General features: G+C 36.3%; 1 protein-coding gene across 1 annotated transcript in view; it reads right to left on the bottom strand.

Moving 5' to 3' along the window:
• The window catches only part of LOC140234350 (tyrosine-protein kinase Fyn-like), a 54800-nt gene extending 39585 nt beyond the window's left edge, over positions 1-15215 (bottom strand). Inside the window, exon 1 of the mRNA XM_072314408.1 lies at positions 15090-15215. The gene's annotated coding sequence lies outside the window, so the exon portion shown is untranslated. The remainder of the gene's footprint in view (positions 1-15089) is intronic.
• Positions 15216-20881: the final 5666 nt, after the last annotated feature.

Genomic DNA, 20881 nt, shown 5'->3' with positions numbered 1-20881 from the left:
ATTATAATACAAATGTAGCATGGCCTGTATTCAATATTTGAGAAATAAATGTTATGAATTGTTATATTTAGAACTTAGTAATTATGAAAGAAACAGTTCATTTAATATTTTTACGGTTTCCATGATTTGTAACGCTTCAGTGACTTCCTAAAGGTGACCTTGTATTTTGTCCTTCCGTTACCACAAAAAGAGGTCTTTTTAATATTTTATGAAAAATAGTAATATAAAAACCATAAAATTTTCAGTGTAAAGCAAGTTTAGGTAGGCCTATAACTTGGCACCCATCCATCCACGAAACCCCTCCTCTTTGAATAATTATAAATAAATTAAAAATGTCCTTCCGTTACCGAAGCTGGTAACGGAAGGACAAAGGTGTGGTAACTGAAGGACTTAGAGTCTGTTTTTAGCTATTTAATATCCCTAAGATGAGAACACAAATGTGTCAGAACCTACTCTAAGTACCCTTGACTAAATTCAAATAACAAATGAAGCCACACCTCTTTCCTGAATGCAAGTCGACCCAAAATTGGCTCAATTTTGTAATTTTGTGTACAAACCCTATGGGAAATAGTGCTCTTTCATAAAACTCATAAAAATCTGATAATTTTTTTTCTTTCGATCACTTTGATTACTTGACTTTCGCTTAACTATGTTTAAAAAGTGGTCTGCAACAATTTTCTTTGGAAAAAAACCACTTAAACAACAAAAGGGAAAAAACAAAGAAATACAAAAGAAATTCAAGAAACAATAAAAAATAAAAGAATTGAGATTGATTTTGCAATTTTTTATCACTACATTTGTTTAATACCTCAAAATGAAGATCCACACCAAGAAATGTCCATAAATTGCTTCACATTAGTATTCTATGGGCTAAAATGTAATTTATTGAATAAATTTGCATAATCAATTCATATGATTAGGAATTAGCAGTATTTTGAACAATCTAACTATGGTCTCGTGTAGATTACTCTCCAGGGTGATGTGTGCAGATTTTAATCATGATTTATTTACGGGGGATTAAGCAAAAGAAAGAAAAAATATCACATTGGACTACAAGGATTAACATTAAAGTTGGAAATAACATCCTTCACTGTATGCACACGAAGCTCTTTGTCCTTCCGTTACCACACATTTAATGAAAACATTGTGCTGTAATTAAAAAACCAGGTGAAATGTTTCAAAGTTGAATACATAAAAGTAAAGCTAAAACTATTCGGATCAAACTGTATACCTGCCACATATGAAAAAAATTATTAACCTTAGAGAGGTTTAATAAAAACTAACCATAACCCATCTTCCCCATACACTTTACACAGACGATCTGCATGTCCTTCCGTTACCGTCCTTCCGTTACCACACACACATGGACATTATGTGGTGTAATTAAAAAATAAATAAACATATTTGAAAGTCAAATATATTCCATTATAGCTAAAACTATGGCAATTAAACTGTATACCAACAAATTAAAATAGCTCCATAAACTTCACAGAGTTTTGATAAAAACTAATTTGCCTGAAAACCCATGTCCATTTTGATGTCCTTCCGTTACCGACCTCATTAATATGCATATTTCATTACTCTTTAGCAGGTATGACAAAAATTTTGGTGGAAATTATAGTCTTTGGCTCTGGTAATACATCTCTGTAGTTTGAAATGCTGTATCCATCAAACTTTTCTTAGAGTACTTTTTTAAACTGTGAAAATTCTGTCTGAATGTCCTTCCGTTACCGTGGAATTGCCCAGAATTGAATGTACTTGCATTATAAATGCCAAGTATAATGAGGAGATACAAATTTACATGACATTATGAAGACAAGTTAGTATATAATGGGCTATATAAAGTTACTGAGCAATTTGATGATCCTTTTTAATAATAACATTTCAATAATATTGTATCATTGTTTTAATAGCATGAATTCAGCACATAATGTCAAGCAAAACTGTAGCAACACATCTTTTGTCACTTTCAGATGTGTACACTGTAAAAGCAAATAGCAGTCAATTGAGGCGGGCAGCCGCTGAACACGGATAAATTACATTTTCAGTACTATAGTCAAAGACCGTTAATGAACACAGCCAGTTTCCCGTCCCTGCTTCAATACCACACACAATATTGACAGAGATCTCCACACTTGATATGTTCCATAATATGGCAAACTGAATGATTGGTTACTGATGCACGCTACCATCAACTGGGACAAGGGATTGACTACACGTAGTTGTCCACATTATAACTCTTGGCTGCCTCAAATTTATAAAAACAAGACAGAAAAGCACCAATTAATTCTAGACAGTCATAGCGATGATTATCAAAAGGCAATGATTATAATGACTCATTAGTAATATGGTACTGAGAATAAACTTAAAAGTGGATCCGTCAGTATTAAACAACTTGGTAACACAAGTGCTCAGTCAAAGTATAATGAAATTCACAATCCTTATTGTTGTTCATAATTTGTTGTCATTCCTGAGCTTGAAGAGTTGCACATACAGTTGTAGTGGTGAAAAAAAAGAAGGAAAATTGCTTTAACTTTGTCAATTTTCAGGATGCAAGCATTGAGCAAAAGCTGTCATTAGTAACACATCATTTATTGGCAACAGTAACAGAAAATTTGTTGCAATCTGAAGCTCAGCAAAGAACCATAATTTTCAACTTAGACAAAACAAAACAGGCAAAAAACAAACAAACAAACAAACAAACATACAAACGTAAAAGAAAAAATCCCACGGGCACACACAAACCACCATTGCGGTTTATGCTTCATTAAAATATTGAACAAGGTCTGAGGAAGTATCATTATATCATCAAAGGAGAAATGATCAATACATTTATAAGCAATTCAGGAGTTCTGCTTGGAAAAAGAAATAATGCCTATAATTATAGATTCATGGACATGTGGATACTGTCTTTTTTTTTTTATATACACAATGATGCTTGCCAACACATAAAATTTGTAAGGCATTCAGACTTTCAATTTCTATTTTACAATTCAATCCAGGTTGGTAAACAAAATTTTAAATGGGTATAGGTTGCCAATAATTGAGCACTTTCAATACACTGGACACATTCATTCTATGGAGGAACTTTAACAGATTCACGAAACACAGCTATCATTCATTCAATCTCAGTATAAAAGCACCGACACATTTTCATGGGTAATAGGTATTAAAAAGTGTTTCTGCTTCCAACCTCACATTAAAGGGATCAAACAATTTTGGTTGAGACCTAATTTCGGGTTTCTAACATTTTTTAGTGAAATAATGAGAAACCTCTAATGAAATATGTAAGAGCATGTAATTCTATGAGGAATTCAACGTTTATTTGATGAAAATTGGTTTTGAAATGGCTGAGATATCCAATAAAGAGTGATTCTAATAAAGTGTGGGACCCACACTTTATTACGATCGCTTTGTTTTACTTTGTTTTTGGATGTTTCAGTCATTCAAAACCTGATTTTCATCAAATAAACTTTGAATTTCTCTTAAAATGGTATGCTCTGTACTATATCATAAATGTTTTCTTGGTATTTCACAAAAAGTTAAAAGCCCAATTCTCATCTCCACCAATACTGTACCATCCCTTTAAGCCTTTCATGGGTGTATTATTTGTACATGCACGTACAGTACATGATGTATGTACACTGTGGCCTTGAAATAATCCTCTAGAAATATCAATGATACAAATCTTTGGACCCACTTCATATACAAATTTGCTTTCCTTGTCAACTCTAATCTTTAAGAATGGAATATAAAGTAACTTGACTCTGCACCAAAAAAAAAAAAAAAAAAATGCAATTTACATTTGCCTAGAGCTTTAAAATCAATGTAAAATGACCAGTAACAGTTCTGTTGATACATTGTAGATTTGTAAGTGTGTGATTGTGAAAGTGTAAGTTATTACACAATCCTCAGTGCTTTAGCGTACAATGTAGACTCTTTAAGAAAACAATCTTGAGCAATTCCAGCACTGTGCAGTAGACTTGAATGCCTCTCCTCACTTAGTTTAACATTGGTACATGTACATCTCCAACAACACATGACACTTCTTATAAATGCATTGTGAAGATGTAGAGTTCAATAAAGGATTTAAAAACAGTACAATTTGTACACTCCCAGATGCATACGATGTAGGAAGCCTGTTGAAACTTAATATTTGTAGGATCCATCATACAAAACATTTGTGCACTCATAGTGAAATGCATTGCCAGAAAATTAAATTTTAGCTATAAATGTACAAGTGTACATTGTATGTACAGCACATAACATGCACCATGATGAGTATTAACTTTCAGATCTACAGCTACATGTATACGTATGCATTCAGATCATAATGCATGCATACCGCTATTTGCACACAAGGCGTCTAGGTTATCACGAAACTTCACACATAATACGTGTCATAGGACTGCTAACATTTAATCCACGTATACTAATTACTTTGGTAAGTTCCCATTGAATGTGCAATGGGTGAAATGTGTAAGATTACATATTCATATAAAGGCACATTGTTTCTCCTTCATTCTACATGTGCACATGTCTGTGATTTACTAGTAGTTTATGACCTTGTCTCTTTTCCAACGCGCTAATCATCATGACAGAACTGTGGAAGATGGACGACAAAAGAAAAAGTATCAACATTAGGCCCGTTCACACACAAGGGAAAAAGTGCGATTTAAAAATCGATTTTCTTATCGCGATCAAAATTTCGAAATTTTTTCCAGTGTGGACAGAAAAATCTCACTAATTACCGCGATCCTTATCGCGATCCAACTCGCACTATTAGTGCGATTTTTCAGAATAATCGCAATTATTTGCCAAGCGTTGTGTGTGTGAGCGCGATCGAGATTCGGAAATCGGTATTTTTAGTCCCATCGTTCGTAGCGCGTGCGAAACTCTATTGGGACTGCGGGGTCAATCTTCGGTCATGCAAGATTCGTGCATGCGCAGTTTGGCCACTGATCATTCTTTCCTTGCTGCGAAGTGCGATTTTTCCCTGTGTATGAACGGTCGGAAAAAAAAATCGAAATTTGGATCGCGATTGAAATTTCAATTTTCTTTGTTTGTGAACGGGCCTATTCAAAGGACACTAATACGAACGAGTGGTAAACCCATTCCATGCTGAAATCTGAAATCCCCATAGACTTTAGTACACAGGCCACCAGGTTCCCGTATGGAACGGGTTAACTGAGTTCTTCACTACTTTTACTATTAAAAAGATGTCATTTGAAGAAATCTCATGACACTCAGAATTTAACAAGAAATTATCATTTGTTCCTCATGCCTGGCCACTACAATTTATATGTTTTCCTTTTACCCAAAACTATTGTGAAGATTGATAGTATGCAATCCTCAAAACAAAAGGCAACACAAAAAGAATGATACATGTGATCAATCAATACCCAGACATGCCAAAAAACAATGAAAATAATATATGTTCCCATGGCAACATGTGGTGATTCCATCAGTGGGTTTGGCTTTGGGTCAGGACAAACTTCCTCTCTTATTCTCGTCCCACTGCAGATATTTGCCGACTCAAACATGGTCTTTTCCCACAGAGCTAAAAAAACAGAAGTTTATGGTAATAGTGCTATGCTACATTTGCAAACTGCATGATGTCATATGTCCAGCAAAACTGTGCGCAAGTGTATAATGTCACAAGCGTACAACGATATAAGGAAATTCCTTAATATAAAAAGAGAATTTCACAAAACTTTACTTTTTGAATAAAGTGCACATTTTCTTCGTCTTGTTACTGATGTATGTTAGGGTAATATTATTCCCCCTGCCTTCCGAAAGAGAGAAGTCGAGTGTTCTTTTGTTATGCGAGAAAAATGGAAATTAATGTTGAATTTTCTTTATTCTAACTTTATATCATTGTACACATGTGACATCACAAGCTTTAGTAGTCTCTTCATCCAGCCGTGACTGAGCAGAAACTTCAAAAATTCATAACTTTTGAACAGATTGTCTGATTTTCCTCAAACTCTCACTGATGTGTTCTACTAATATCGCTGCATTCACTCAACCCACATGTCTATGAAGGTGAACTTACTTAAAATGACTTTACACATCATGCTACTGTGCAACCGGTGAAAATACCAGACATTATCCAATGCATGAAACACACGTGTGCATACCTATAATACACATACTTTATGTAAAATGTACTTGTTGAGTTGTAAAGTAGTTACAGATCGATGTGTACAACGATGATACATACAAATAGTTAGGGTAGGCAATGTTCACAAAGTGGGATAACCTGTCCATAGCAGCCACCTGTCTATGACGGCCACTCTTTTCGTTTCCCTAATAGGTGGCTGCTATAGACAGCTTTAACTGTGTATACACAGTACATGTATTTTCACGTTTTCAATTCTGCAAATAGCACCAGACTAGCGAAATTCACAATTCTAAAAACAAAAACCTCAAAAACATTCAGCCTACGTATCTACACAAGGGATAACATAAAATGTCCACCATGGATGGTACATACAGTTGTACATGTACAATTGTACATGTACCTTGTACATTTGTAACTGCTGTGGTACATGGCTACAGAGATCCAATTTACTGTTCAAGACCAATGGCGCCCTCACAACATTGTGCATTCATACACTTCAAATGGAGAATACAAAATTCCACAATCCCTCAGGTTCTCGTGTGTAGAAAAACTTCCCTCCATTTGTGCTAGTAGTAAGTAATGTCTGCAAATGAAAGAAGGGCAATGAGAGAACTTACAAACACACACACACAAATGCACACACAAACACTACTATTGACGTTTGCATATTTAGCATGGCAGTTACAATGTATGCTAATCATGGTTCAATGAGCATGAATTCACATACCAAAAAATACAGTGCACATTGGTGCACAACTGATTCTTTCATATTCACAATGGGTGCAAATCATTACCGAGGAAACTTATACAATGTAGCTCTAGTGATGAAAGATCTCTACAGTGCACACACGTTCCTAGAAGGAGAAGTTATTATTAAATAATTTTTTAAAGAATAGTTTATTGACAGCACTTGTGAAACTCAACATTTGTAATACAGTCAAACCTGTCTATAGCGGCCACCCAAGGGATACAGGAAAAGTGGCCATTATAGACAGGTGGCCGCTATAGGCAGGTAACATGTATCATCGTTGTATACATCTATATACTTACATGTACATGTACATGTATGTCTGTACGTATGCACATGTGTGTATCATGCATAGAACAGTGCCAGTGTTTATGAAATTGTTGCACAGTACATGTAGCATGTGCAGTCACTAGTGCCTTATCGTGACTGAATAAGTGATGAATGCAACGGTGGCGATCACTGAACGTTGCCCATGAATGACTGGCACGGCTAACACGCAGAAAAACACGCTGAATTATCGGCTCGGCTATGGCTCCATCGGGTTTATGGCCGCTGTAGACAGGTTAAAATCTACCACGGGAAACAAAATTTGTGGCCGCTGGCCGCGTTAGACAGGTGGCCGCTATACACAGGGTCTTTAACATTGCTTTTCTCTCGGGGGGATTTTTCAGTGGCCGCTATAGACAGGTGGCCGCTAAGGCAGGTTTGACTGTATGTACTCAGTCTGTATAAATTTGTGAATGGATTTAGATTGAAAGATCTACGCAGGATACAATGTACAGACCTGTAGATGACTTTTAATCAAAGTTATCCAAATGTACACATTCAAATCCTTTGATGAATTATGCATTTCAGTCTAAAAAGGCCATACACTTCTCTATCAAAAGTGACTCTGTCTCTTCTTGGTTGTTATTGTTTTCACATACGTGTAATAGTACACTGTACCTCATTAAAGCTACTCAATCCTGACACATGGCATATTTCCACAATTTAACACAAAGTTTGAAAATAGATGTTGTACTTTAACCCATTGAGGACGGACTGATTTTGCTATAACACACATTTCCCATATAATATCTCTAGAGACACTTGCCAGAGTATACTTGGGACTCATCGTTAAACTTAAAGTGTTTTAATTTCAGCAATATGGACTGTAATTGAACTGAGAACGTGACAGCAGTGACAGTAATTATGTACAGAGGGGGCATGGCTTTTACATGTACTTCCTTGTTGAAACATCGCAATCCAGTTCTAAGAAATTTTCGGAAAAAGGCTGTGAAGTCTGTTTGCCACGTTCATCAAGCCCGATTCATGTTGTCAGTGTTGGCAGACTTGAGGACCCAACACTCAGTCCACTTTTTGATGCTTACGGTCCTACCAGGAAGAAAATGCAGTACGCGGGATACAGATATCTAGACAAATATTTTTAGTTTTGAGTATCTCGCTAACATTAAAAAAGTGGATTCTTCACACACTTTATATCACACCAGCTTTCACGGGCCATCCACATACACTGTACAGTATGTACCACAGTGAAATGTCTGAACTATGCAGGCACGCTCTTTGCTGGCAGAGTTGGAGAAATTTGAAATCACAGGCAGTACATTGCCACAATGAATCGTACACATTTCGGGTAACTCTGAGTAATAGCCTAAATGTTAGCCTTTTACAAAAAACAAACAAACAAACAAACAGAAGTAAAAGTCTGCATATTCAGGGTATACATTACCGACTACTATACAGCGAAATCATTATCCAGAGCATAAAATACTATGCACCAATTTAAAATATAACTTGTGCAGTTTATCAATTCATGGACCATCCTTTTCATTTATAAATCAAACTTTGCAATAAAAGCAATTACTGGAAGTAGAAGCTCTATTAAACAACCTTTTAAAGATTATGAGTTCAGTTTAAAATAAAAAAACTTTTCTGTTCTAATTATCATCTATACGTACATTGTACATGTAGCTATAAATCACTGTCATCATCAAGATCATTATCGTTACTAAAATATATTTGCAGTAATACTGTACATTGTACGTACTTGTAGCAGTGCTATACACCAGGTAGTCATAGTGCCGGGCCTACATGTAGATACATTCTACAAATTGTATGAAGTACACACGTACAACCTTGTATAAATTTGCGCACATCTGTACTCAAACATGGTCTTTTCCTACACAGCTAAAAAAACGAAAAAACAAAACAAAACAAGAAAAACATTTATTTCATCATGAATTTATGCACATGTGTACAACTGGATGACATTGATGGATACAATGAATCTGGGTAAGTCTCTTTCAGAACCTGAACTGCAAATAAAAATTGCAAAATGTTGTCTCCTGTTGTTCAACCGTACAGTCGAATCTGGCTTAATGGCCACCTGTCTATAGTGGCCATCGGCCATGTATACAGCAATTTCCCCCAAGAGAAAATCGTGTTAAAGACCCTGTCTATAGCAGCCACCTGTCAATAGTGGGTCCATCTTTTTCATCTCCCTGGGGTGGCCTTTTTAAGACAGGTTTGACTGCATTTCTTCTTGTTCAGATTTCAGAACTCCGCTGTGCATGGGTACTGTGATCATTTAAGGAACATTTATACAGTACAACATGCAGCCTGTCCGATTGCTATCCCGTCATTTCAACAATATTGTATTTTCAAATCCACATTTGTGGATGAAAACATGACTTATTACACTAATAAACAATTTGGCTACCCCAGAAGCCAGCATCTTCTGATTTTATAGTCATAATGTATACATTTGTACTTGTAGTTAAGTCAAGAGAAGTGTTGCTGTGTTGGATAACTTTATTGTAGGTAAATCTCCAACAAGTTTGACTTTAGAATAACTAAGTACTCTCAATAATTGCAAAGGCACCGGTTCATCAATTCAAAACTAGTTACATGCTAGAAGCACCCTCCAATACCTCTACTACGTAGGGCAATTTTAGGAATGAAACCCAAATATGTACCAAACCATACCATGTGAATCAATTGAATGTGGAAATATCTGAACACATCTAGGAAGTTTGAGGAAAAGGTTGATTTTCAAAGCTTCACAGTATGTCACTGAATAAAGAAGAATACGTTGTACAACAATTTGTGTTCATGTCACATACATGAGGACAAGAATTACAGATGCACTATAAAAGAAAATGTTAAGAGAATTCCTCAAAATCATTATTTTTTACATAAAAGCACACATTCATACCAGGCATTGTATTTATACACCAAACTACAATTGCTTTCTTAAAAAGTAGAACACAGTATCCTTTAACTGCTACCTTACTGACATCATAACATCATTTGCTGTCTTCGTCACTTGTCACAAGTTTCAAACAAGAATCAATAAATGTATTTGATAGATCATCGCATCAAAGCTTTCGGTCAATGACTGTATACCAATCTAAACTCAAATCCTAAATATTTACACTGGTCGGCTGGTTATCATTTTGGACCAGATAGTCCCAACCGCATTTTCCCCTTGACAGTCCCTAAAACCCTTCGCCCATTTGAATAGGAATCTGTCCCCTCTTCGCTCTTCCTGTGTATTTCCTGTGATTTTGATCGGGCGCAAATAATTGTCTACATCTGTCATGAATGACATGCCACTGGTTCTACATCGTACATATCTGCACCACACCACGCACAGGCAGTTTAGTTTACAGAGTTCTGAGTCAATGTCATTGCAATGTGTACATTGTATGACTACAATGAATGCTCTCCCACTACAGTAACATGAATTTGGTATGCAAAAACAGTGCAGGCCAGTGGATGACATAGAAACAAAGTCTGAACTTTCAGCTTTTTTTTTTTTTTACTGAATCCATGGCAAGGAGACATTATCTAAAAATCAAAACAAAACAAAACAAATCTGCAGGGAATTTATAAACTCTTACATCTAAAACTACAGTATGAAGCAAATTCAATTTTCAAGTTTACTTTTTTTAATGAACATAATCGAACAGGGAATAATTTTCCTGGTATCGCATAGCAATTTGCTATGCAATTGGGTATGACTGCTATACAAAACATAATTTGCATAGCAGTTTCATTTCATAGATTTATACCATTCTGTTGAAAATGTAAACATGTCCATCAACAACAATTGCTAAGTTTCGAGAAGGAAAATTATTCCCTGTCGAACATGATGAAAACTCAAATTTCATTCAATTTTCGAAACTGTTTTACATTACATGACATTTCACACATGTACCTTTTATTTACAGTGTAATGGGGAGAACCCCACTTAAGCCAAAAAAAAAAAAATGTTGCATTGGCGTAACCCGCCCGACCCTAAAAATTCTGCCGACCCCATGTTTTTTTATTTTTTTTTTTGCTATCGATATCAAATATCTTGTTGATTGCGATCACGATCGCACAAACCCGGAAGTGGAAACGGCTCTGGGGATATCGGATGTACGAGGGAGAGATCTAGCGCCTCGCATAAGCCTTCCTTGATCAGTACGTCATCTGTTTCCAACACGGACACGTACTCTAACAAGATTTATTCAGTGTATACGTAGCATTCAGACTGCGATGTATTGTGCACAGTTTTGCCGTAGGTTTCTTGTGTGGGGAACTTACACGAATCTGTATATGTGGGACTGTAATAGAGATCGCCGTGTGCGATGAAAAGATCGTACATATGGGTCAATTTGCATCTATCTTAATCTAAGTCAAAATAGTAAAATATGACGTGAAAACATTCAGGATAGGGATTTCAACATCTTTGAATTCTGTGAAGGGGTATAATTCCAGTAATATCGGCCTCATAAATGATTTGTAGAATAGATGAACACAGCACATTCGGTGCAGCAGTTGTAACTGTTTACTGAGCTGAGCACGAGTTTTACACGTAAAATGCAGGTAGCAAAAAAAAAAAAAAAAAAAAATCCGCCCGACCGACCCTATATGAAAATCTCATGTTACGCCAATGCAACAATTTTTTTTTTTGGGCCTTACAGTAATGTCTAGTGCATGTTATTTTCCCTACAATGTACTACGTGGTTCCCAATACATCATATATCGCACTTTTTGGTGGAAAAAGTACAGTATGTACACTGTAGGACATTTCTTTACTATACTTGTATTGATCTACAGACATACACCTACTTGTATGGGTATACATGTAATTCTAAATCATAAATTTGCAGAGACTCCAACCCAAAGCACCTTCTGATCTGGAGATTCTCCCGCCTGAAACCCCTAGCAAACGGGAGACTCCAAGTTGATGTGTGCAAAGCGCAAAGTTCCTAGGGTTCTAGATGCTCTCTGGTGCTATCTAAGGCTTATTTTTTCAACATACAATAGCAATAAGTAAGAAATCCTTTCCAACGGGAGACACAGAGCCAGGGCAGGAGAAATTAAATCTCAAACGGGAGAACGGGAGATTTTGCAAATATGGGTTTTCGGCGGGAGATCTCCCGTCGAAAATGAGAGAGTTGGAGTCTCTGAATTTGTCTTGAAAGAAAACAAAATACTTGATTAGAACTAATGATGTACCACTCCATGATTACTTTACAAAGTTCTTCATTTGATGTTTGTCAACAAGAAATAGATAAAGACTATGTTCTTCATTGTCTTTGTCATTAAATTCCCAGTTACATTCTTTAACAGTTTTATGGACAGTTAAACCTGAAGGAATATTTAATGCAATGGCTACACTTGGCTCACACACAAAAAAAGAATGCCTCTCTATAGCACTCTTGTGACTAAACTGTAGGCCGCTGTTGTTTCGAATGACTTTTAAAACTCTGTCACATTGATTTCAACAGAACGGTTTCATTCAAAACAATGAAAACTTTCTTCAAGGTGGCTTTGTCTTTACTTTCCTTTTCTTTGGTGGTTGGAATCGTGACCTCCACTGGGCAGAATGTTGCCCAATAAGCCCACACGTCTTTGTTTCTAAGACCTGTAGACTCAGCACATGTACTATGCAGCATTTTGGTGTTCTCTCTTACATGGGCGTGTGGATGAGACAAAAACTAATGTTTAACCTTGACCTCTGCAATTCAACAATGAACACGTGAGCATGTGCTCTTTGTGAAAGTGGGTCATCAAACTCAAATTTCCTGTTATTTGGTAATTAAATAAATAGCACATGACAATATGTACAATATTCCGTTCTGAAGAACAAGTTATGTATTACATGTAATTTAAACCATTCTGAGGTGTGAATTTCTTTAATTTGTCTCCCTCAATGAATGATATTTGTAAAATCACAACTGCTGATCTGTAACTTCAAACATGTCTGGAAAAAGAAAAGGAAACAATGGGACTCGAACCTGTCATCTATTATATGCACTGCTTTCCAGGCAGCAACACTACCAGCAGGCTCTCCCTGGTTGCCAGCAGTGACAGGATGAACATGGAACATGTACATGTATACCCAAGCTCCGAAATTCTATTATATTGTTAAATGGGAGTCCACTTCTAAAGGCAGACAAGGCAAAGTACATGTATAAAGAGGATGTTAATCAGAGGGGTGATGGTTGAGGTGTGAATTTCTTTGTCAACCTTAACCCCTTTGTCATTTGATTATTCTTTTTTATGTTGCACTGATAAAGGTCTTTGTGTTTAGTAATACTGTGCATTGCATGGTGTGATTGTACAAAAGCTCAAGTGTGTATTTCCCAGTTCATATTCTTGACTGAATGATTTTTAAGAGAGAAAACAAATTTCTGTTTCCTTGGCACTATCTAAAAATGTATAATTCGAGGTGGGCACTCCATTGATGCACTTCTATGGAGTTTAGAGGCAACACATCGGCCTGTAACTCGTTGCAAGGACCTTACATGTATTTCGCTGATTTTGCTTTTGTAAGTTAGCATGCATTTCCCATAGATGCCTGCCTGTATAAACACTTGTGACAAGTCTTTGAACAGGACTTGGGTTAAAATGCCAACACAGGCTCTGAAAAAAACCTGTCCAAAATACATGTACAGTTCCTGTTGTGTGGCTGCTAGCTGATCAGTTAGAAAATCAAACAAGTGGTTACAAATAATGCCATGAATACAACTGTATAGGGTATATGGTCAATACTGATCGTAAGCTTGTTTACAAATAATGTTCAAGAGTACAAAAATTGGTATCACTTTTTTAATCTGCTCGTTGGTGTTGGAGCTCTGTAGCACCAAACTTGAAATCCCCCACTATACCTCCTTGGTACTACACTTTAGTCTTGGAAACATATCATACTATGTAAAGAATTTAATAGAAATTCTTCACATACCCTGCAATAAAAATACTAAAATAAAACTACATTTGTAGAATGCATCAACTATCATGCAGTCTGAGTCGATAGACGACAGATGAGATCATACTGACCACCGGCCACCACCACCTGCAGTTCTGCACCTGCTCTGCTGTATTGCTACTGATCAACACAGCAGTGGTGGATCCAGGAAGGGGCAGGGGTGCACCGAATGCTCTCCCCCCCCCCCCCTTTGTTTTGTTTTTGTTTTTGTTTTTTAACAGACGGAATAAAAAGAAAAAAAATGATTTTAATTTTGTAAAGGTGCCCCCTCTTTTTTGTAATACGGAATTCCTGGATCTGCCATGTCCCTCCACTGTAGTGTCATACCTGTAATAATCTTCAAGCCTGAAGGACGCAGGACAACTATTATTAGTACTATTAAGAAGAAGATATACTATATTTAATAATAATCTTCTCTATTTAATATATCTGTAAACACTTTGAAGCGAAGTCGAGTCACATGACTCATAGCGCGTATTTAGCGCATAGTGATAGCGGCCTGTAGTGTACTGAGAGTTAAAAAGAATAGCCGTAACAGCTATACGGTACCGAGTAGCAATGCGAATACGACAACTGCATTTAACATCGAACAACTTCCCCATAATACTTCATTAACATAAATTTCTTTTTCTATTCCCCCTTTAACTACACCGCCCATAGGATAGTTTTAACGAGGAGTGCCGACTGTATCTGGAATGGGTGGGAAGTCAAGTCCAAGTGGATTGGTCGTCTCAAAGCAGCCGAGCAGCTCGACCTAGCTCAGCACTGGGCCTAGGGCAGGGCAATGGGGACGTCACGGTCGAGAAAAGGACCAGTAACACCCACCCTGCCTCAGCCTGTCTGCTGGTGTAGCTAGCTGTGTCTGAGCTGAAAGCTGCTACAGACAATATCCAAACATGCCAAATAATGAGACACCAAATCACAGTCATCGTGAATAAAATTGTGATCATACTTACTGGAAGGGTGTGAGGATAAATATATGTCCACGGTGATCAAAGCAGCCTCGAATGACAAACCCGCCAAAGCAAACCAATTTTTAGTTCGCTCCTCTGACGAGAATGAATGATTTTCGCCAACCTCGCAAACTCCGCAGCTACACTGGTTATTTTTCAACCACTTCCTTGTTTGCGCCGGTGGAGTTGTACGTGGTCTGCGGACAGTCTGTAGGCGTACGAGTACGGTACTGAGTGAAATCGCAGATAATGGATAGGCGCCATCTGCGACATGGTACTGAAAGCTGGTAGTAAATGGCGCCAGTTGACTGATCGCTGTGCGCCATAGTATTTCGCGGTAGGCCTATCATACAACTTTTTCAGACATGTCCGTGAGCTTCTAACTGTAGTTCCATTCTAGTATAGCGCCTCTACCGATTTTCACACCTACGCAATAGTTCAGTGCGCCACATTGACAACTTTTAGAAATAAGAATGTCACTCTGTGAGTAGGCCCTATACGATTACTATCAGTGTATCCTGAAACAGTTTTCCCCCTCATTATGATCGTGGTTATGGAATGAATTGGATTTCGAATTTGATTTACATGCACCACTATACAAAGGAATACATAAGGTGTCACCACCTTGTCACCACTCAGTGGACAGTTCCAGCACATTTATTTTCATACTTCACTTCAGATTGATGTAATACATTATACTAAACAAACAAACAAACAAACAAACAAACAATTAGACAGCCACAAAGATACGAAATATAATGTATAGTCGACCATGACTAGAAAATGTGTCAGCGTGCGTCACGGAGGTCTATGAAAAAAAAAAAAAAAAAGTCCATTTTTAATCAGATGTGAAATACGAAGGACCGTAAAGGCATATGGTATAACTGCGGGTTCCAAGAAACAGATATCAATCTGAATACAATGAACATCTCGCAGTAGTGGAGATAATAGTTAAAGGACGCCAAGTAAGTAATGATGGCATGGTTATAATCAGAGAGGTACAAGGGCAAAGGAGTGTAGGCTTACAAGAAAGAAAAAAGTAAAACATAAGAATGAGGTTAAAAAAAAAGTGGTCATATGATTACACAAGTAGGACCTAGGCGTATATGAGCATATAAACATGTCGTCGAGTTCATAACGAATTCAAACTATGAGAATAGTGCACTGAGGCTGAGTAGTGTTAGAGTCTATGAAGAGACTATAGGCCTAAAGATTTGGTTTGTTTTATTTCTGCGATTTCTTTCTCCAAAGACAATAACATATGAAAACAAAGTGATACAGAGTATGCAAAAAAAAAGCAACAACAACAACAAGAGTGTAATACACAAATCAATATAAGAAATGTCAATTTCAAAACAACATTAGTCTGTAATAACATAAATTATGAATCAACGCAACATGTTAAGGCATACGTCCGTATTTATACATGAACAAAGGAAAAATTAATACAAAGGACCGTCATCACAAGCAGAGCTTGACGTGAAGAGTCTGAATGCAAAAGATAAAAACACAAAACAGATAAACGCCATCTTCACATTTTTGTTGAAGTGAGGTTGTCATCAAAAAGAAAAAAAAAATCATTTGAGTTGCACTTATCACGTAATAACGAGTCTGACGATATGAAAGTTATCACATATGGCTTACAAAACATTGTTTTCTTTGTTATCTGCAGCTTTAAAAAGAAAATCCACCCCAAAAATAAATTAGCTTCAAGAGAAAGAGAAAAATATTTCCTACAGAATGATACAAAAATGACGACTAAATCAAATAAGATTTAAGGAAGATATAACATTTTGAAATTTCACATTTTTTTTTTCGGAAAACATTTTTTGACCAGTCCTCATGAATTATATTAAAATCCGCAAGTTGACGATGTCATCATGCTCTCTTCTTATTCATTCATTATACAGAAATGACAAAAAAAAAATCACGTATTTCAGCTGTATAGATGTAAAACTTGTCTTAAAACCATCCAAATAAAAAAAAGAACCAATTCAATGTTAACTCTGATATATCTTGTTATGGGAACGTGCTTTTACTTGTATTAGCTAAAAATAACAATTTTTCCGAATTTAATACACCCATAACAGAATATAAAAATTGTGAGGGTATGACATCATCAACTCGCTCATTTAATATATATAATTCATATGTATAGAGAGTGTATAACAGACAGATCACACCCCACTGCCTTGCTTCTCACAAATCATTGCTCTTTAGTACTGTAGGCCTACGGGTATGCAACATGTGATTCATCGATGATAAATGAGCAAGTCTTCTTTGTTACCATAATATTTTCCCTGTCAGATGTCATGTTATGAATAGCATCAGAATACCCCCATCCCCGTTTCATTTCTATTAACTGTAAATGCATGTCTCCGTTTTCAAAGTTCTGTAAGCAATGGCGTCGAATTCAACGCAACCCTAACAAGCCTTAAAGGAATGGCAAAGTTTCGGTTGATATGGAGCTTCAGATTTTTAACTTCTTTTGGTGATAGTTTTTTTAAGATAATGAAAAACCTTTTATGAAATATGAATGAATTTTTTATTCTAAGAGGAATTCAAAGATTTGATTTACTTTGTTTTTTGGATAACTCAGCCATTTCGTAACCGGTTTCCATAAGTAAACATTGAATTCCTCTTGAAATTGTTAGGGTTTTTTTTTTCATATTCTAAGATGTGCTTGTTATCATCTCGTAAAGAGTTAAAAGCTGAATCCTCACCTCAACCAGTGCTATTGATCATCTCTTTAATGTGAGACGATTGTAATGGTTGTAAGAGCAAATCACTTAGTTAATAGTCATAATTGTATTTTTTTGAAATGAGCTATAAACCCATCATTTCGAGGTGACAGGGCAAATTTGTAGCCATACTCTGTATGCCACCTCGTTACAAAATTAAGGTGGTTATCGCACAATGCATGCACACTCAGATATGGAGGAAACAAAAAAGAAAAAAGAAAAGAAAAGAAAAGGATAAACCGTACAGTTAGTAAAAGGTACAGTAAAACGCTATTCCTGATTATATATACAGTGCGAAAAGAAGAGCAATCGTGGACGTAGCTAGGGTCAACGTGCCTGTTTATTGCCGAGCTTTCGGTCCCGTTAGGACCTTCATCAGGGCTGTCTATATATATATATATATATATATATATATATATATATATATATATATATATACACAATATATATATATATTATACTGAAATAAATTAGACTTGAGGCAGACGTTGCTCTCGATCTTGTTCTCCCTTTTAATCAGTCGAGCTTTCGGCCTGTCATCAGGCCTTCATCAGGATCTACCAACAGAATAGTTATTATCTAAATAACCTGATGTGTCATTTTTAATACAATATCATATAATGCCAATCTTCGAAATATTACCTTTTATACACAAATCAATCATTCAATTCAATACAAAAATCCAATCTAACGTCACCTCATCGACAAAAATATATCATTAATCAAAAAATTATATATAAATAAATTCTTCAAATTCATGAAATTGAATAATAAAGCAGTACCCACTGCATGCAGCTATAAGGATGAGAACCAACACTTGCTGTCGGGCGAAAGCTTGGTGGTCTAGTGGAGATGACGCCTGTCCGGTGATCAGGAGGTCGTAGGTTCGAATCCTGCTCGAGTATGTACGTCCATGATTTTTTTTTTTTTTTTAATCATGGCTACTACTAAAACACTGATCAATTCAGTGCTTATTTACGTCGATGTAGGGCAATTTGTCAATCAGTTGAAATAAATTATTATATGAAACTGCTGAAATAACCATGTTTTATCATCATTCTAAGCATAATAATCACAAACAAAATAGCATTATAAAATATAGACATATACATGTATAATTATAATATGATATATTCATATGTCTATTTGCATTGCATATATATAATAGTCGTACACAATATATTCACACACCCACATACATACACACACACATTTTCACACACACCCCCACAAACTACCCATAATAAGGCACCGCGTACGTTTGGGAAGGGAACTATCTCTCGCACTATATATTATGTGTGTGTGTGTGTGTGTGTGTGTGTGTGTGTGTGTGTGTGTGTGTGTGTGTGTGTGTGTCTTTGTCATGAAAAAGCAACACATTCATTCTGCTTAACTTAACATTTCAATGTTCATTAAATGACATTATCAGAAAAGAAAAAAAATGATGCTCCTCCCCTCCCTTCCATAAAAGAATATTCATATTTATAATATTCAACCCACCTTCCACTTCCCAAAACTTACCTCGCCTCCTCTCTTCCCTATTCCCACCCATTCCCCCATCTGAACGTTTACAGATGTAAATGTACATATGTGACCCGCTACAACAAAAGGATCTTACAGTCGCTGACGGGCGAGCCAAGCATGGCCCAGAAAAATGCTATTTTCAGGCCTTTCCTTTGATCATTTAGCTTCGAAATTTCGGCAGATGATAGAAGATACATTAGACTACAAAATTATGCTAAAAACAGAAATCCGAACGTTTTGACAGATTTTGGTGATCTGACTTCAAACTCGATTTTCTCGGCTCACCCGTCAGCGACTTTAGGATCCTTTTGTTGTAGCGGGTCACATATACTTAAATTTTCCTCACGGAAACACCAGAAGCTTATACTTTTCAACATGTTGTGTAGGAGACCATTTTATGATGGATGTATACTTTTCATTATAACGTAAACGATTATGTATACCCATCGATCCGTGATTATTTTTGTGTCTAAATACCACTAGAACACAAAACAGAAACAAAACTCAGCGCAAAAAGGTAATAGGTATTGATTAGGAGAAAAACTTATTTATTACTGGAAGGTATATCACCACAGTTTCCATGAATTGTATAAGGTAAGTCGCTGATAAAGCGCTGTATCATTATGTGAAACAAAATAGTAATTCGCTTCAAAGAGTACTTTCTTCTTCTTTTTCTTCTTCCGTATTTTTCTTAATTCTTTTATCCTTCTATCTTTCTCTCCTTTCTTTCTTTCTTTTTTCCCCGCATCAGCTGCTCCCGCACCAACGGAATGGTTAACAACTTTGGCATGAAATAGACATTTTGCATCATGTATTATATTGTAGACAGCATACTGGCAGCTAATGGAACTCAAGATAATATAAACATAATATGCTTATAGAATACAATTCATAAAATCATCATTAACGGTCCATCATTTAAAGAGAAATAGTCATAATTATCTTAATAAAACGCGAACAATATATCAGTCGAAAAAGTCATTTTATCTTGTCTAAATCGAATCCGTATACATAGCAACCAGATACGCATGTAATGGCAGTAGTCCTATCCAATTAAACCGATGACAATTATTGCGCTACATTATAAATCCTACAAGGTTCTTTCACTATGAAACACAAACACCTTCAAACACATACGCACCCAAAGACACACACACACACACACACACACACACACACACACACAGACGAGCAAGCTTGTTTGTTTTGATTTTGTTTTTGTTTTGTTTTTTTTTTGCATTTTGCATTTTGCATTTTGGTTTTCGGAAGCTCATCTGCAGGTGGCGGAGTGACAAGTAGGAAACGCTTGTCATTTGACGTGTAGTTTGACGTGTTTGATATTTCAATTAAAAACAACATATTCAACTACAACCTCCACTTCAGTATAAATATGCACCATTAGATTTCATTTAGTGAGTATCTGCTACTTTCCGAAGTGCTCAAACAAGGGCTGTTATGGAAATGGGTTTAAGAATGTAACCAATCTGAAGTGCTGAAATAAGTCACGTGTACTCTCATTATATCATTTTT

This window comes from Diadema setosum, chromosome 10 (assembly GCF_964275005.1).
Source record: "Diadema setosum chromosome 10, eeDiaSeto1, whole genome shotgun sequence".
Lineage (NCBI taxonomy): Eukaryota > Metazoa > Echinodermata > Echinoidea > Diadematoida > Diadematidae > Diadema > Diadema setosum.
This window is presented reverse-complemented; position numbering and strand designations above follow the sequence as displayed.